General features: G+C 37.9%; 1 long non-coding RNA gene across 1 annotated transcript in view; it reads right to left on the bottom strand.

The window, feature by feature from the left end:
- Positions 1-2,203: 2,203 nt before the first annotated feature.
- LOC129534428 (uncharacterized) overlaps positions 2,204-17,131 on the bottom strand; it is a 43,273-nt gene continuing 28,345 nt past the window's right edge. Inside the window, exons 2-3 of the long non-coding RNA XR_008681028.2 lie at positions 12,329-12,471; positions 2,204-5,678 (exon numbers count right to left, since the gene is read on the bottom strand). This is a non-coding gene — a long non-coding RNA (uncharacterized lncRNA). The remainder of the gene's footprint in view (positions 5,679-12,328; positions 12,472-17,131) is intronic.

Here is a 17,131-nt window from a genome sequence, read left to right as displayed (position 1 = left end):
ATGGCTCCTAGGCCTTCCTTTAGAGTATTTCTCTTCTATTGGCTTTGGATGGAATTGACTCCATCCTAACTGCAGAAATGATAGGCACTGCTTTACATAAATCAGTCAGCCTAATAGCATTCTTTTTGCCTCAGAGATTGGTTCAGAGATGGGGAAAAACCCACTCTAAGCAATCAGCTTGTGACTTACTTTCCTCCAATTGGTGATCCAATTAGGGCAGTGTGTGGAATGTGCTGCTCTGTATGTGCAGCCAGATGCTCATGTTCATAAAAAACATTTTAATACTGTGATGGAAGATACAGCTTCGAGACAAAGACACAAGCTTGGGTAGAGTCATTCATTCATTCAGTAAGCATTTGCTGAGTGCTTAATAAATGCTGGGCCCTGAGAAAAAGCAAAATCTTATTCAGCACATTCTGACATTGGGGACAATGTGATAGTTGATAGCTTCCACACTTAATTAGAAACAAAGATTATCTCTTAAAACCTCATTCTTGTATCTAGGAAGACTTTTGTTTTCCCAATCAGAAATTGTGGTTCCAGAAAAAGAACAAGACAATGAAAACATTGTATAAAAGGTTTCTTTCAAACTTTTTTCAATTGACAGTTTTTCACCCCAATCATCTTGATGCAGAGAGGCTTCAGAAACACAAGTGACTCTGTGTTCAGACCAAGTACTTGGCCTCGAGAAGATGAATGATCAGACCAACTCACCATATGATTATAAGGGTCAGGTAGTTTAAAAAGAAATTACAATCTGAATTGAACCATGGATGAACAGTGTTGCTATTGAGCCTCAAATCCCAGCTAATAAGCATAACCTTGTAAAGAGAGGTTACTGTTTGGGAAACTGCATGTTCTTGCAGGAGGGCAAAGCTTTTGCAATATAAATAGTTGTAAGGGTACTAGCTTTCATCTTTAATACCTTAACCCTCTGTGTTTAGAGTTTTTGTATCCAGGGCTGAATTGAGAATTTTAGAAACCTTGAACACTGAAGAGATTGTAATAACAACCCCATGTGTAATTTATAAAATCTGCAAAAGAAAATTTACTTTTTCAAAATGTTATAAAACTCTGAATACTGAAATGAAAATGGCTTCATTTTTACATTTTATTTCAAGACGCTACATAAATTCATCAAAGTTAAACTTTTCTTAGTCATTCCTGCTGTTTTGCTGGTGCCCTCGAAGACTCAGCTTGTTGGGTAATAATTCAGCACTGATTGCATTACAAGTATCTACTGATTTTCATGTAATTTTCCAAAATATAGATGGAGAAGAAGAACATTATTTCTGAGAGGAATATGATTGTGTATGGTGAAGAGTATGTTTTGAGCTTGGCTCCTCTAGACTTATTTTCTTCCTGAATGGGTCTAATAAGAAGCACCCTTCAATCCTAAATATATCTTTCTCTTACACAATGACAAGGTAATGTGGGTTTTAAAAAAACAATGCAGGTCTTCATCTTGGCACTGTAGAATGCTTGATGTACATTAAACATGATTGGAGGAGACATTCAGTTGGATAAGGGTCGCTGTGATTCACTGTGATTCAAAAGGCCATGTCAGGCCCATTGCTCTGGCAAAATTTAATATGCAAGAGTTGGTAGGAATGTGCCTCAGAGAAGTAGGCTGAGGTTGAGCCAGTCATTTCTGACTAAATAAAGAAGAATGCTTGAAAATCTGTTCTTCCCTCATCCTCGAAGCTGTTAATGATTTGTAAAATTTTCCTTCTTTTTATTTGATCATCGTATTAAGAGCAAATTAAAAGACCAACAGCTCTTGCCTAAGGCTTCCAATATGACATTTGAGTATTATTATTGTTTTTTTTTTCTTTTTTAAATCTAAAAACCTTCTGGAGCTCTCTGGAATAGAGAAAAAAAAAGGTTGACATTCTTTTTTCTTTTTGGATAAATTGTTAACCAGAAAACTTTGTCATATCTAGATCTTAAAGCAAAAGTAAATATTATCTTCATTGAGAAAAACAATAATCTCAGTTCCTTACTTTGTATTTCAATACTTTTTCTTTAATTTTTGTTTCTCTCCTTAAGACTATTTCTAAATTATCTAAATTTAGTGGCATAATTGTCTCTTATATAACGATACTATTACTTGGAAGGCATTATTCTTTTTCATTGAAATATAATTCATCATTGAGAAATAAAGGCACAGACACACAGGCAAACATATACTACAATGGCACGATTTTATGTTTTGAATAGCATTTAAGTCACAATTTAATATGTGCTGCTTTTCTTTGGGTCATCAATTGTATTACATTCTCTTAGATTCTTAGTTTCTTTGCCCTTAGAATTCCTTTAAAAATGATGATGGCTGTTGGGTTGGGAGCAGTTAACAGGGAAAGGAAAATAGTCTTTCAAAATCAGTCTTTTAGGGAGATAAGTTGTTCCATTTAGATTACAATACTCAACTAGAGGATTTCAGAAGAAATGAGAACACTATAATTGAACCACAGTGCTTCTTACTTTGCCCCCCATGCCCGTCCCTTTTAACCCATAAAGAGATAGTTTTCTTTTATTGAAATTCTCTCCGGTGGATATTGACTAAAGTTATACAGCTGAAACAACCAGGAGAACCCATGCTTCTTTCTCCGTATAATAACCATTATAATGTAAGAAAAGTTACACTGGACAAGTTAGGCAAGGAAGACTTTATTCAAGACTATTGCAAAAGAGATCAAGACTATCACAATGGAGGAGAAATTGAACTCAATCACACTGAAACAGACAGGAGAATTTTAAGCATTGAGGTGAGTTAGTAAGTACTGAAAGACACTAGAGGTGAGATCGGTAAATGGGATCAGGCTATCTGTGTTTGCTAATTGGCACCTACTGAAGTTAGGCTTCTCCTTTCCCACAGATAGAAAGAAATAGAGGTGCAATTTTTCTTGGTGATTACATTTCAAAGGCATGGTTCTTAGGCTTTGGAGAAAGATGCTCCTGGGTTGTAGAAGATTTACTTCACAAAGGGATAGAGAAAGAAATTATAATTGCAAGTTTTCTAAAGTAAATGATCTAAGAAAAGGGGCCTATGCTCACAAAGAAACCTGTCTAAAGTTTAGTCAAGCTGAGGGGATTGTTGAAGCTGTCTTAGTCGTAATTGCTACTGTTTGTTGAGCTCTGCATGCCACGTACTGAATTGTATGTTCTACTTACATTTACTGGCAATCTTCCCATTAACCCTTTGGGGTAGCTTTTATTGTCCCATTTTACCAAAGAGGGATTTTACAGATGAGAAATCTAAGGCTCAAAGAGTTTAACTTAGCCACAGTCACACAGCAAGTAAATGCTAGAGCCAGAATTTGAACTGGGGAGCCTGCCTGTCTGCAGAGATCATACTTTTAATTACTAGACCATCCTACTTCATCTGTACTTCTACTGAATATTCAGAGAAGTGGTAGGATCATTGCCAAATACTTCTAGAGAAGGTACTTATAAAAGATTTGCTGTTGTCAAATCATCTTGGGAAGAATGCCCTTAATCACTATGGCAACACAATATTTATGCATACTTATCTGGACCCTGGGCATGCCTGCAAATGCAACAGCATGTTTCTTACTGTCAATTTTGGAGGATCCCCAGTTGATGTAGCTCTGTATTTGCTCATAAAAATTAGTTATAGTAGGATAAAAATGAGGAAAGACTAGGTATAGCCATTAAAAACACATGTTAGGAGCTGGATGTGGTGGCTTATGCCTGTAATCCTAGCACTTTGGGAGGCTGAGGTGGGTGGATCACTTGAGGTCAGGAATTCAAGACCAGCCAGGCCAAAATGGTGAAATCTCATCTCTACTAAAAATACAAAAATTAGCCAAGCATGGTGGAGCACGCCTGTAATCCCAGCTACTCAGGAGGCTGAGGCAGGAGAATTGCTTGAACCCAGGAGGCGGAGATTGCAGTGAGCTGAAATTGCACCACTGTACTCCAGGATGGGTGACAAAGTGAGACTCTGCCTCCAAAAAAAGGAAAAAGAAAAAAACACGTTAGAATGCAAGGTTGATTTAATATCTGAAAGTGATTAATATGTTAATACAATAAAACAAAAACCCACATGATTTAGAAATGTTTTTGACAAAATCCAATCCTCATTCATGATAAAAACTCTCAACAAACTAGAAAGAAATTTCTTTAGCTTGATTGATAAAGGGTATCTTAAAAAAACTCAAAGCTAACATCATCTATAATGGTGAAAAACAGAGTGCTTTGCTTCTGAGGTTGAGAATAGGAAAAGGATATTCATTCTTACTATTTTTATTTAACATTGTCATTGAGATTATAGCCATTGCAATAAGGTAAGAAAACGAAAGGTATCTGGATGGGAAATGAAGAAGTAAAACTCATTACTTGCAGATGACATGACTGTTTATGTAGAGAATCAGAAGTCTACAAAAAAGCAAATAGATTAACTGAGTTTTACAAAGTTGTAGCATACAAGATCGGTATGCAAAAACAGTTATATTTCTGTATACCAGCAATGAACATTCTACAAATAAAATTAAGAAAATTTTATTCTTATGAATATTCTACAAATAAAATTAAGAAAAAAATTATTGATTCACAGCATCAAAAAAGTATAATACTTTTAGAAATAAATTTTACAAAAGAAGGGTAAGGCCTGTACACTGAAAACTATAAAATATTGCTGAGAGATATCAAAAGATATCTAAATACCTGGAGATGTATTTTGTATTTATTGATTGAAAGCTAAATATGGTCAAGATGGCAAATATCTCCAAATGGATCTACAGATTCCACTCAATCTCTATCAAAATCCCAATAGGAATTTTTATAGAAATTGACTTGCTGATTCTAGAATTTATGGGGAAATGCAGAAGACATAGAGTAGCCAAAATAATTCTGAATAAAAAGACTGACACTGATGGACTTACACATTTGATTTCAAAATTTACTATAAAGCCACAGGAATTGAGAAAGTGTGATATTGGCACAGGAATTGGCACAGATCAATGAAAGAGACTTGAGAGTTCAGATATAAATCTTTACATTTATGATCAATTGATTTAATTAACTTGGACCTCATAAAGATGAGATGTGCCTTCTGCGTCTGTCCCAGAAAGGTTAGCCTTCAATACGTAACAGCCCAAATGGGAGCCAGAGATCAGCTTGTGTTGGACAGACCAGAGCTAGATGGGTAGGCCTTGTTTAAGAAAAAGAACATGAAATTATGAATGCAAAATTAGCTATGAAAATGAGTATTTAAAATGAGGAAATCGCAAAATACAACGTTTTTTAAAAAGCACACGAATAGCACAAACATCACAAAATCCAGAAAAATAAGTTATTAATTAACTGCCTTTCACCTCTGTAACAATTGTTTTCTACATTTTTGGGTTGTACACTTTGATTATCTCCTCATATGAAAAATTTTGTAACATTTTCTCTAGAGAGATTGAAAATATAATTCAATTTTCTCTCTAGCACAATGGATGGAAAAGGAAAGTTCAGAAAGCTTTCTTGAAGCTTCACCACTCATTACTGGTAATGTCACATCTGAGTTTCTGGTTCAGGCAGTGCTCGGAAAAGAAGTGGGAAAACTCCAGCTCTTTGATATCACGGCTTATGGACACCGATGGCTGCTACTATGTATATGGTCCACTTTTGTTAGGTCTTTGCTGCCTCCTGTTCCTACTGGGCAGTACCTTAGAAGAGGAGTGAGAGGAAGAAAAAATTATCTTTAATCCTTGGTCATAGCGGCCTACAGGCAGGGAGGCATGTCCTTGTTCCTTTCTCTTAAGGTCAAAGATTGGGTCCTGAGGCTCAGGTTGTGTGTTGGAGCTCAGCTGATATGGAGGTATTGTTGACAGCCTACTAGTCCTACTGCAGTCCCTGTACCACTGGCCAGATTATAGAGGGTGACTCCCAGCCTGGGCAATACTTTGTACTTCATGCTGCCTGTGCATGGCTGGGGTCAGTGCTTCTTCCGTGGTTACCCCAAGAACACAACAAGTCTTAGAATGGGCTAGTGCAAGTGACAAGTCCTGGAGATTAAGCTTCATTAACATCCTAGTAAATCTATAAATCCACCTCTTAATGTCAGAGGCGTTCAAACTAGAGCGACTCCATCTTGAGTGAGGGCAGGGAAAATGAGGCTGGGACTTGCTGGGCTGCATCCCAGAAAGAAAGGTATTTCTAGCCTCTAGATGTTTGCAGTTAAGGGAACAGATTGATAATGTTTATTCAACAGACCCAGACTTGGGAGTGTCCTAATATCCTGATATCTTGAGAACAAAAGCATTCCTAATTTTGCTTTAAAGATAATAATATTTATTCTTGTGAAATGTAATTAAGAAAATTAATCCTTTATCACAAACCCTTGTAGCAGAGCACATCTCACCATGATATTGTTTTATCTCATATATACACATACACACACACACACACACACACACACACAAAAGCATTATACCTAGGGTGGACGTGTTCCTCCTTTTACTTTCGGGAAGCCACTACTCTGTCTATGGAGTAGCTGTTCTTTCACCACTTTACTTAATAAACTTAACTTTTGCTTTGCACTGTGGATTTGCCCTAAATTCTTTCTTGCGTGAGATCCAAGAACCCTTTCATGGGGTCTGGATCAGGACCCCTTTCCTGTACATTACTACAGCTGCCATCCCTCTGGAGGGTGTCTTGTATACATTGCCAAGCAGAGCCTCAAAGCTTCCCTGTCACAGAATGTTAGAAGGCAGTTAGCCACATGCCGTCCCTACAAAAAACCTTGCAGTCAGTTCAGAGTTTGGATTTAGTTAAAAGGAGATATGCCAATGGCCAGATTGAGTAGGGTGAGAGGGATGGAGAGTGTAGAAGTGAAGGAAGACAGATAGCAGGGAGGGACAACAGGGCCCTTTGAGAAAACTCCCTAGTCATAATTTAAGTGGATATTAGACTCATCAACAGTGCTTGAGCATAAGGAGAGAACAGTGGTTTGGTGGTTTGTTTTACGACGTGAGGCTGCCCTGGGATGGAAAGAGAAGACCAGAAAGAATTGCCACTGAGTCTGCTTCTCTGCTGTGGTAACTTCTCTTTGAAAGGACTAGACACAGGGAGGAGATAACTTTTCCAACTGTCAGAGAGAACAGTCAACACTAGGGATCAGGAGGCATATTGCAGAAGGGATCTCAGAAAAGAGCTGCAGTGAGTGCATGAAAGGTGCCCTAGGGCAGCACAGGCCAGGCCCCAACAGCGTGGTCATGGGCGTATCTTAGTTTAGTTACGCAGCACCTTCTAAAGTTCAGGCACCTGAAGGCAGCTGTGGCAAGAAAGTAGACACCCAGGAGATGACACTGAAGTCACTAAGACCCTGTGGGTCCCCTGTTGTGTCTATGGGCATGTGCTTAAGGTGCTAGAGATGCAGGTGTAGATGGCTTTTCTGAGGGTAGGGCATGTGCTTAAGGTGCTAGAGATGCAGGTGTAGATGGCTTTTCTGAGGGTAGGGCATCTGCTGTTGCAAAGGGACCAATGAGCTGGCTCATTGAAGGCAACACACATTCTGTTTTCTGGGAATTCCAGACAGATATAAGAAGGAAGGGCCTGACATTCTGTGACTTGACAAACTGGGGCTATTAATCTATCAAATTTAAGGTAAAAGTAACCATACACTAGAAACTGCTGTTGGTGGAACTTTGAAGATCACTGGATGTCATATTCTGAATTGCCTTCACAGTAAGAATTCTCCAGGGAAGAGACACTTCTACTGAGAATCACCTGGTTCCCTCCAAACCAAGAAATGCCCAGCTCTATGTTCCTCATTCTGCAATTGCCAAACTAGTGGCTAATCAGGAGGTGCTATTACTCTGTTTCTCACAGGAGTCTTCTAGAACATGTGGCGGGGATGATGGATGCTTCCATGCTCCTATTGACCAGCTAGCAGAGGAAGTGAGAATGACAAAGTTTATACCTTATAAACAACACCATCAGCTATCACTGGGTTATGATTTTTACATTCATAAACATCATGATCATAAAAATGTCTTCATTGATTTTTATGTTTCATGTTTTCATGTTTATAAAGATAGTCCATGCTTATTTTAAACATAGAAAGTAGAAAACTGAAAACTTTCACTTATCCTGTTCTCCAATAAATATTATTTAACAGTTTGGTTTACATCGTTCAATAATTTTTTTCCATATAGACATACACATCCATATCTATATATGCATAACTCAAATCTTCCTAAGTTCCCAGGACATTGGAACCACCTTTTACTATAGCATCTGAATAAAATAGCTTGAGTCCCTATCCTAGGTAGTTTTGAGAATCTAGCATTTCCTCCAATTGCCCCAACAATTCCCCAGGAGGATGCTGGTAGAGTGGTTATTATTTCTTACTCTGGATTCTTGTTCCACGCTTAATTCCTTATTGGTTTTGTTGCCTTTTCCTTACCCCTGCTGACTGCCCCAGGTTCTCTCTGGTTTACTTTTCTTCAAAACCTGAACACAGCCTCTTCTCATTATTTTTCAGTGCCCAGCTACTATTGTGTGAAATTAAATTTTACTGAGGGTTTGGGGTTTAGGGAGAAGGTATGGAAATTAACTCTTGTTCATATTTTGCTTTACATTTAACTTTTTCTTGATTATAGTTATTGGTCCTGTGCTATTTATGGCAATTACTACCATTTACCATTATGATACATATCATCTTTAATGACTAACATTCACACCATGCTTGCTAGAGGCCAATCTTCATGCTAAGGACTTTTTATGCCTTGCCTTATTTAATTTTCATAACAACCTGGGAAGTAGTTATTATTATAATCATTATTTTACAAATTGCAAACCAAAGCTAAGAAAGATTAATTGATCCATGGTCACACAGCTAACTAAAGTATGGCCAAGTTTTAAACTCAGGCAGTCTGGCTATGAAGGTTCATGTTTTCAGTCACTATGCTGTTCTGCCCTCATGCCTTCATAAGGATCATAAATGCTGCCCATTCTGGTGATCATTAATGTGTTTCACAAAAATTAGTCCCACTTGGATCACATCCTGTGTGGCAGCGACAGCCTTTACTGTGGTCTGCATCTCCATTGCTATGGTTTGAATGATGATCTCCCTTCAAAATTCATGTTGAAATGTAATCCCCAGTGCACAAATATTAAAAGGTGTGGTCTTTAGGAGGTGGCCTTTGGGAGCTTGGTTATTCATACATGGGATTAGCACCTTTATAAAAGGACTTAGATTGAAGAGAGGCTCTCTTGACTTTGCAACCCTTCCACCATGTAAGGACACAGTGCTCTTCCTTTCTGGAGGATCCAGAAACAAGGCGCCATGTTGGAAGCAAAGACCAGACCCTTTCCAGACACCAAACCTGCTGGCACCTTAATCATTAGAATTTCTAGCCTCCAGATGATGAGAAATAAGTTTCTGTTCTTCATAAATTACCCAGTCTTAGGTATTTTTTTATAGCAGCATAAATGGACTGAGACATTCATCTTTCAAAACATTTCTTTAGTTTTATTCTTAAAATCTCCTTCCAAATCAATTTTCTTTTTTTCCCCCTCAGTGGCCATTCTAGCCTTAATAGTTTTGAATGAGCCTGACTACCTTAATTTCCCTTTAAGACTCACCTTGGCATTAAGATAAATCAATGTCTATATTAAACTGTAGCTCTATTACTTTTCTGTTACCTTTTTAAACATGTTTCCCTAGGCCAAAAACATTTCTTCTCCTATAGAGCATCTTGTTGGAGAACTCTAGAAATCAGTCTCCACAAAACATGGAAAAATCCCAGAGGCCACAGAAGTGTCAAATGGGAGATTTTATATATGATATGCTAGGCAACTTTGTTCAAACTGTGCATTAGCAAGGAGCTAGCTGAGTGTAGTCCCTGAATATGAATGCAGATGCTGTAGAGCTGTGTCACAAAAGCACTTGTCTTCACAAAACACACAAAAAGTTTTAGCAAACATGCAGTTATCTAGTGTGATGGGCCGGGTGTGGTGGCCCACACCTGTAATCCTAACACTTTGGGAGGCCAGGGGGGGCAGATTGCTTGAGCCCAGGAGTTTGAGACCAGCCTGGAAAACATGATGAAACCCTGTCTCTACAAAAAATGCAAAAAATTATCCAAGTGTGGTGGTGCACACCTGTAGTCCCAGCAACTTGGGAGGCCAAGATGGGAGGATCACCTAAGTCCAGGAGGTTGAGGCTGCAGTAAACCGTGATTGTGCCACTGTACTCCAGCCTGGGCAACAGAGCAAAACCTCATCTCAAAAATAAATAAATAAATAATTGAAATAAAGTGTGAAGGACACCCATAGCTGATCTGACCAATCTTATCTATTTCTATCCCTTCCATAAGACATAAAAAACGTAATTTTTTTTTAGACAGGGTCTCCTTCTGTCACCCAAGCTGGACTACAGTGATGGAATCATGGCTTACTGCAGCCTCAACCTCCAGGGCTCAAGTGATCCTCCCATCTGATCCTCCCATCTCATCCTCCTGAGTAGCTAGGACTACAGGTGTGCACCACCACACTCAGCAAATTTTTGTATTTTTTGTAGAGATGGGGTTTTGCCATGTTGCCAAGTCTGATCTCAAACTCCCGGGCTCAAGGGATTTGCCCACCTCAACCTCTCAAAGTGCTGGGAGTACAGGCATGAGCCACTGCATCCAGCCATAAAAAAAACATTTCTAACAACCAAGTGAATTAATAAAATGCGCAGGTCCAGATGGAATGATATTAGTTTCCTCCACCCTATCCCAGATGCTTGAAAAATATCTTGAGAAATCTGGTGTAATGTCACAGAAGCTTTGAAAATGGATTCCTAGACTTAGGAACCACTGTCTTCTAAAGATGATTTTGTGACACTCCTTTTTGACTATAAATGGAATCATCTTGAAAAAAAGGTTATGCTGCATTTTTCTGAAACAACTATCACAATTTAGCAATGCAACTAAAAACTTATATGACATTTGACTAGTGTCCCAACCTATGTCCTGGGACTTGTGGGTATTTACTCCAGGAAACAAGAAAAAATGCTATATCATTAAGTATCTTAATTGCAAACATATGTCATAGAAAAAAAATTAGAAGTTATGCTCAACATTGTGGTATAGTTGTTCAAATTATTGAATGTACTTAAGTGCATTTTATGCAAATATAAAGATTTCATAAAAGTATGAAATAATGTTAAAGATATGGTATAAATAAAATATATGCGAAATGGTGTACTCCTTTTGCTTACAACAATGTAAATTATGTAGCTGTATGTTCTGGAAGAAGGAGTAGAGCTTCCTGAGAAGACTGCTCTCTGACTCTTGGTCTTCCTCCTGGCTTGCCATGCTGCCTGGAGTTTCTCGAAACTCCCTGGGTTATTACCTCAGATGGTGAAAAATGATCAGAGCTACAACTAAGTGCAAATGGTGTCAGCTTCATAACTCCCAGAGTCTGGACCCACACACCTCTCAAAAGATAGAAACTGATCATGCATAAGGACTAGGACAGAAACTTTTCCCACTCCTTGAACAAATATTTAAGTGTACACCTTGTTGCCAGAAGACCAAGGCCATATTGCCTCTGATCCCTTAAGCTAGGGTTTCTTGAGTATAGTTAGTAGACCCTCAATTGAAATAACCTCTTGTGCTTGTTAAAATGCAGGTTTCTGGCCGGGTGTGGTGGTTCACACCTGTAGTCCCAGCACTTTGGGAGGCCGAGGTGGGTGGATTACCTGAGGTCAGGAATTCAAGACCAGCCTGGGCCACATGGTGAAACCCCTTCTCTACTAAAAATACAAAAATTAGCTGGGCGTGGTGCTGCACACCTGTAGTCCCAGCTACTAATCAGAAGGCTGAGGCAGGAGAATCCCTTGAACCTGGGAGGCAGAGTTGCAGAAAAAAAAAAAAAAGCATGCTCCTGAGATTGTAGGAAACCTACAGCATCAGAAATCCCTGTGTTTATGGTCCAGGAATCTTATTTTGCCAACCTTCCCAGAAAATTTCGCAGACAGAACTGTGCTACCCTATCATGTTCTCTCCTTGCAAGGCTTCACCCCCCTCCCTTCCTCCTGCATTACTCATGCTTCGGCTGGCTCTTGCCTCCCTAGCTGTGCATCCCTTCCTGGTGTTGCACCTCAGGTTTGCCATCTAAGGCCCATGATCATTAGGAACCTAGGACTTCAGAATTGTATACTTCTGCTTTTCCATGTGCTTTTCAGCACTGCTTGACTTAAAAAAAATACTATTAAGAAGCATTCTGCTGTAGCTCTGCAGATCTGCAGCTCTGCAGTTCAGCAACTAGACCCCATACCCTATGTTTCTCAAACATTCCCCACGTTTGTCCTCTGCTCACTTACCTTTGGAAGAGGCATGAGGAATTGGGGAGGATCAGTAACATTCACTAATGACTTCCCTGCCAAAATATCACCATTCTCTGTGTCACAGTCCTCTCATGACATATGGTTATGGTCTCTTCCTCTTGACCTGTGTTTGTGGCACCCTGCCCCAATTCAATATAGAAAAACAAAAACAAGCAAGTAAATTATATGTTAAAGTTATCTTTTTATTTTAATTTACCAAAATACTAAAAAGATTTGCATAACCTCCAGAAAAGGGCATGTTTCTTATTTCTTGATTGAATCATTCATCCAACAATAGTATTTATTTGAAAAAGACTGTCAATTATATTTTACAAATTCCAAATTGGCCTGCCTTTTAAAGTCTCTATGAAAAATCATCATCAGTTAACTTTTCCATTAAAACAAACAAAGAATAAGAAAAAAATTTGGCATTGATTTTCTGCATGTCTCCACCATGTTCTGGGAAGATAAAAATCAGCATGAAAAGTCAAGATTAACGCCATATATCTGGGCATGGAAGTACATATTTATATAGTAGGGGTGCTCTAATATACACCTTTCGAATTCAAATGCAGACTGGTGCACAATATGGGCACAATTTGTTTTCACCAAAAGTTTGCCCAGGACTCCAGAAACTAAATGATTAGAGATTTGATTTTCTCTTCTCCATCTATTAATATATTTAGAAAAGCACTTTACTTGATAACAGAAGATTAGATGAATTGTGATTTGTCTCCTGCCCCCAAAATATTTTTGGGCATCCTAGTCTCTGTGACTGAGGGTAAGCAGCTCCAATACTCCCCTGCCCCAGGGACAGAGGGGACTCATCTGGGTCCCATGACTTGTGCTCTCCCATCTACACATCTTGTGAACATTCCTGTGTGAACATGTGCTCTCTTATGACATCCTCCTTATGTCTTGGTTCTTGGTTGGTGTATTAGTCTGTTCTCATGCTGCTAATAAAGACATACCCAAGACTGGGTAATTTATAAAGAAAAAGAAGTTTAATGGACTCAGTTCCACATAGCTGGGGAGGCCTCACAATCATGGTGGAAGGTAAAGGAGGAGCAAAGCCATGTCTTACATGGTGGCAGGCAAGAGAGAATGAGCCCAGTGAAAGGGAAACCCCTTGTAAAACCATCAGATTTCATGAGACTCATTCACTACCATGAGAACAGTACAGGGGAAACTGCCACCATGATTCAGTTACATCCCCTGGGTCCCTCCTACATATGTGGCAATTATGGGAGCTATGATTCAAGCCGAGATTTGGGTGGGGACACAGCCAAACCATATCAACTGGCATTATGGGTTAAATGAGTTTATCATCTCTCAAATAATAATGGTAATAAGAAGACAACAGCTTTAAAAAGTGAATCAAACACATTGACCTGGAAGTAGCCCTTGGCTCCCTTTACTTCAAAACTGAAATTTCTTCTGTGGAATATGCTGTCCCACTTGAGAGAAGATTGCAGTGTGTTTAGCAGAGATAAAGATGCTTTCTCTTCTCAGCTTCAATAGGGAGTCTCCCAGGAATTTAACAGGTTATTGGTTCAATAGAAAGCTTCAGTGAGTAAATTGACTCTTCTTTCAATCCAGACACCCGACTGGTGATGTAGTTCGCCAGCCTGTTGTGTGTCAGGCAGGCCCACCTTTGTATTAACCCCTTTGAGGTATGCTTTCTGGCTCCTGTGGAGGTACATGACTCTGGGTATGTCTAGCCATGCTTACCGAGATTCATTTATAATCTTAGCATTGGTGTATCAGAAAACTTGTTTTAACTGGTTTATACTTTTGAAGGTATTTGTGGTATTATCATTTTTAAACATACTTATGTTCATATTTATGTTCAAAGAATCAACCCCATGCAGGATGAATGGAGTAAACCTAACACATAATTAATATGCATTTTAATTTCAACTATAATGCCATGATTTTTCTCTAAAGCAGAACCTGAAACGTTGAATGGCATGCTTATTTGTTTATTCCTAAGCAAAATACTTAAATGTCTTAAGTTTTTTTGTATCTCACTCACATTACTTGATATCTAATTTGATTCAATTGAATACAGGAAAAAATGGAGATATGTATGTGTATATATATATGTGTGTGTATATATATATATATAATTTCACAGAAAAAAATACAATCAACTAGTTCAGCAAATAACATATCTAAATATTGAAAAACATATTTTAAACCAGTAAATGACAGAATTAAGAGACATTGAATATCTAGAATAAGGACTACAAAGAAGAAAATATTAGGAAACACCAAATTTGCTTTCTAAACCTCTTGACACTTAACTTTTAAAGAAGAATAGAAATAAAGAGACATTTTCTGTTTGCAGCCTCAGATTTTGTTTAAAATTATATTGTACAATGGTGATGACTACACCATTTGGCTCCATCTGAAGAAAGAATATGATTGAGTGAGCAACTTTTGACATTTGAAAATCAACATTGTTTACATTTAAGAAAATTCACTATAGATTGTTTTTAATGAGTTTAAACAGGTCTATAAAGACTTAAGTAAACTGTATTCTATGTTCATATTACTTCTCTTCAATTATATTTTCCCAAAAGTTCAATAAGTATAAACATGCTAAATGAAGCCATATGTCCAAAGCAGACAACAATCTTAACTCTCATTTGCATTATACTTAAGTTCAAAGCATTTCCCCACTTAAAATGATTTTAAAACAAAAAGGTGAACACTTGATAGGTTCATAATTGGGAAATAAGTTATCAATAGAGTAACAAATTTGTGAATTTATAGCCAGAATACACAAAGAAAGGAAACACATAAAAATATTTTACCCAGTTAATCTATTGAATTTCTAATGTAAAATAGGGTATTAAATCTTGTGTACAACAAGATACATTATGGATATAGATATGTAACCTCAGAATTTAAAAAAATTCAAAACAAGCAAAGATACGGAATCAACCTAAATGCCCATCACCAAATGAATGGATAAAGGAAATGTGGTATATATACACAATGGAATACTATTCAGACATAAAAAGGATGGAATCCTGTCATTTGTGACAACATGGATGAGCCTGGAGGACATTGTTAAGTGAGATAAGCCAGGCACAGATAGACAAATATTGTATCATCTCACTTGTATGTAGAACCTAAAAAAATTTGATTTCATAGAAGTTGAGTAGAATAGTGGTTACCAGAGACTGGGAGAAGGGGGAGAGGGGAGATGAAGTGAGGTTGGTCAATGAGTGCAATGTTACAATTAGATAGGAGGAATAAGTTCTGATACCATATTGCACAGTAGGGGTACCACGGCTAACAATAATGTATTTTATATCTCAAATAGCTAGAAGAGAGGATTTTTTTTAGTGTTCTTGCAATAAAGAAACAATAAATTGGTGATGGATATGCTAATTACCACGGTTTGATCATTACACAATGTATGCATGTATTGAAACCTCACATTGTACCCCATAAATATGTGCAATTACTATGTGTCAATAAAAATAAATTTAAAAAATTCATAACAGAATGATGTTGTTCAGTTAGGGACTGAGTTCCTTGTTTATATTTTTACCCTTCACTCTTTACATTCAAAAAGTATTTATTGAGTGAGTAATATGTAGGCAGGCAATACATATTTATTTTTTCCATTTGGAGATGGCAGCGGAGTGTGTATGATGCATATAGTGTCTCAGGCACTCATATTCCAGGACCCACAGTTTAGGAGACAGAGCTAGGAGTGAAGATATGTTGGATGCAATATGAGTAGGTATATGGAGCTACCATCCCTTGGAGTAGGAAATTAACTCTTTTATCCTATATTTCAAAAGATATCCTAAGAAATTAACATACTGAGTTCCTCTCAGGCTTCTGTGTGGAGGAAGCAGGGGCCCAGAGGGATAAATAATCAGTTATTTGCATGTAAGGGCATAGGGTCCTACTTGTCTCTAGTGTTGTCTTGTAGACTTTCCCTTTTCACTTGCAATACTCTACCCCTTCCACAACTTTACTATCTCCAGTGGTATATGAATAAAGAGAATCAGCCCAAATTCATGTTCATCACTCAAGTTTAGGGATTCTCTAAAGGTTAGCACAGTCTTCTCCTCCTCACCTTCCACTGAGACCTGAGTCTCTTTGTCTTCTCAGTGGCTGTTGTCCCTGTGACCTCAAAACAACTGCTTATTACTCTATTATCTGTATATACATTCTTGCATTAATTACTATTAAATTAATGTAATTCAGATTTCCTAGAAGACAATAGCCTGAATACCTACTGGAATAGCATATGCAGGCACAGGTGTCCTGGGAAACTTGTCTCCAAGAAAATTACATGTACTTAGGTTTTTACAAACTCAACAAAATGGGTTCCATGTGCTGAGAAGATACAAGCTTGCCAGCTCCATCTCAGGGCTGCAGGTTAGAAGGACGGATGAAAGGCAGGCTCATCTGTGCTCCTTCCCTGCCTCCAAGCAGGTTCACATATATGCTGCTGTTTGCCCCTGTACACACCCTGAAAAACTTTCTCCCTAGTGAATTGCAGACTCTAAACTCATTTCAGAGTTGGTCTCAATAAAACAACATATGTCTATCTCAAAGAAAGGAGAATTTAGTATTTTCACATGTAATTGTGAATTGTAAAAAACTATTAACTGTTCTATTTAACTTAACAATAGTAGTGGCCTCATCATTAGAATACACTATAAAAATTGGTACATGTTTTCTTCTTAAATTTTCTATATTATGAAAAACATCCTGGAAAACTACAAATGTATTCAATTTTGGTACGTAGACCATGGATTTCAAGTGATT

This window comes from Gorilla gorilla, chromosome 5 (assembly GCF_029281585.2).
Source record: "Gorilla gorilla gorilla isolate KB3781 chromosome 5, NHGRI_mGorGor1-v2.1_pri, whole genome shotgun sequence".
Taxonomy (NCBI): Eukaryota; Metazoa; Chordata; class Mammalia; order Primates; family Hominidae; genus Gorilla; species Gorilla gorilla.
This window is presented reverse-complemented; position numbering and strand designations above follow the sequence as displayed.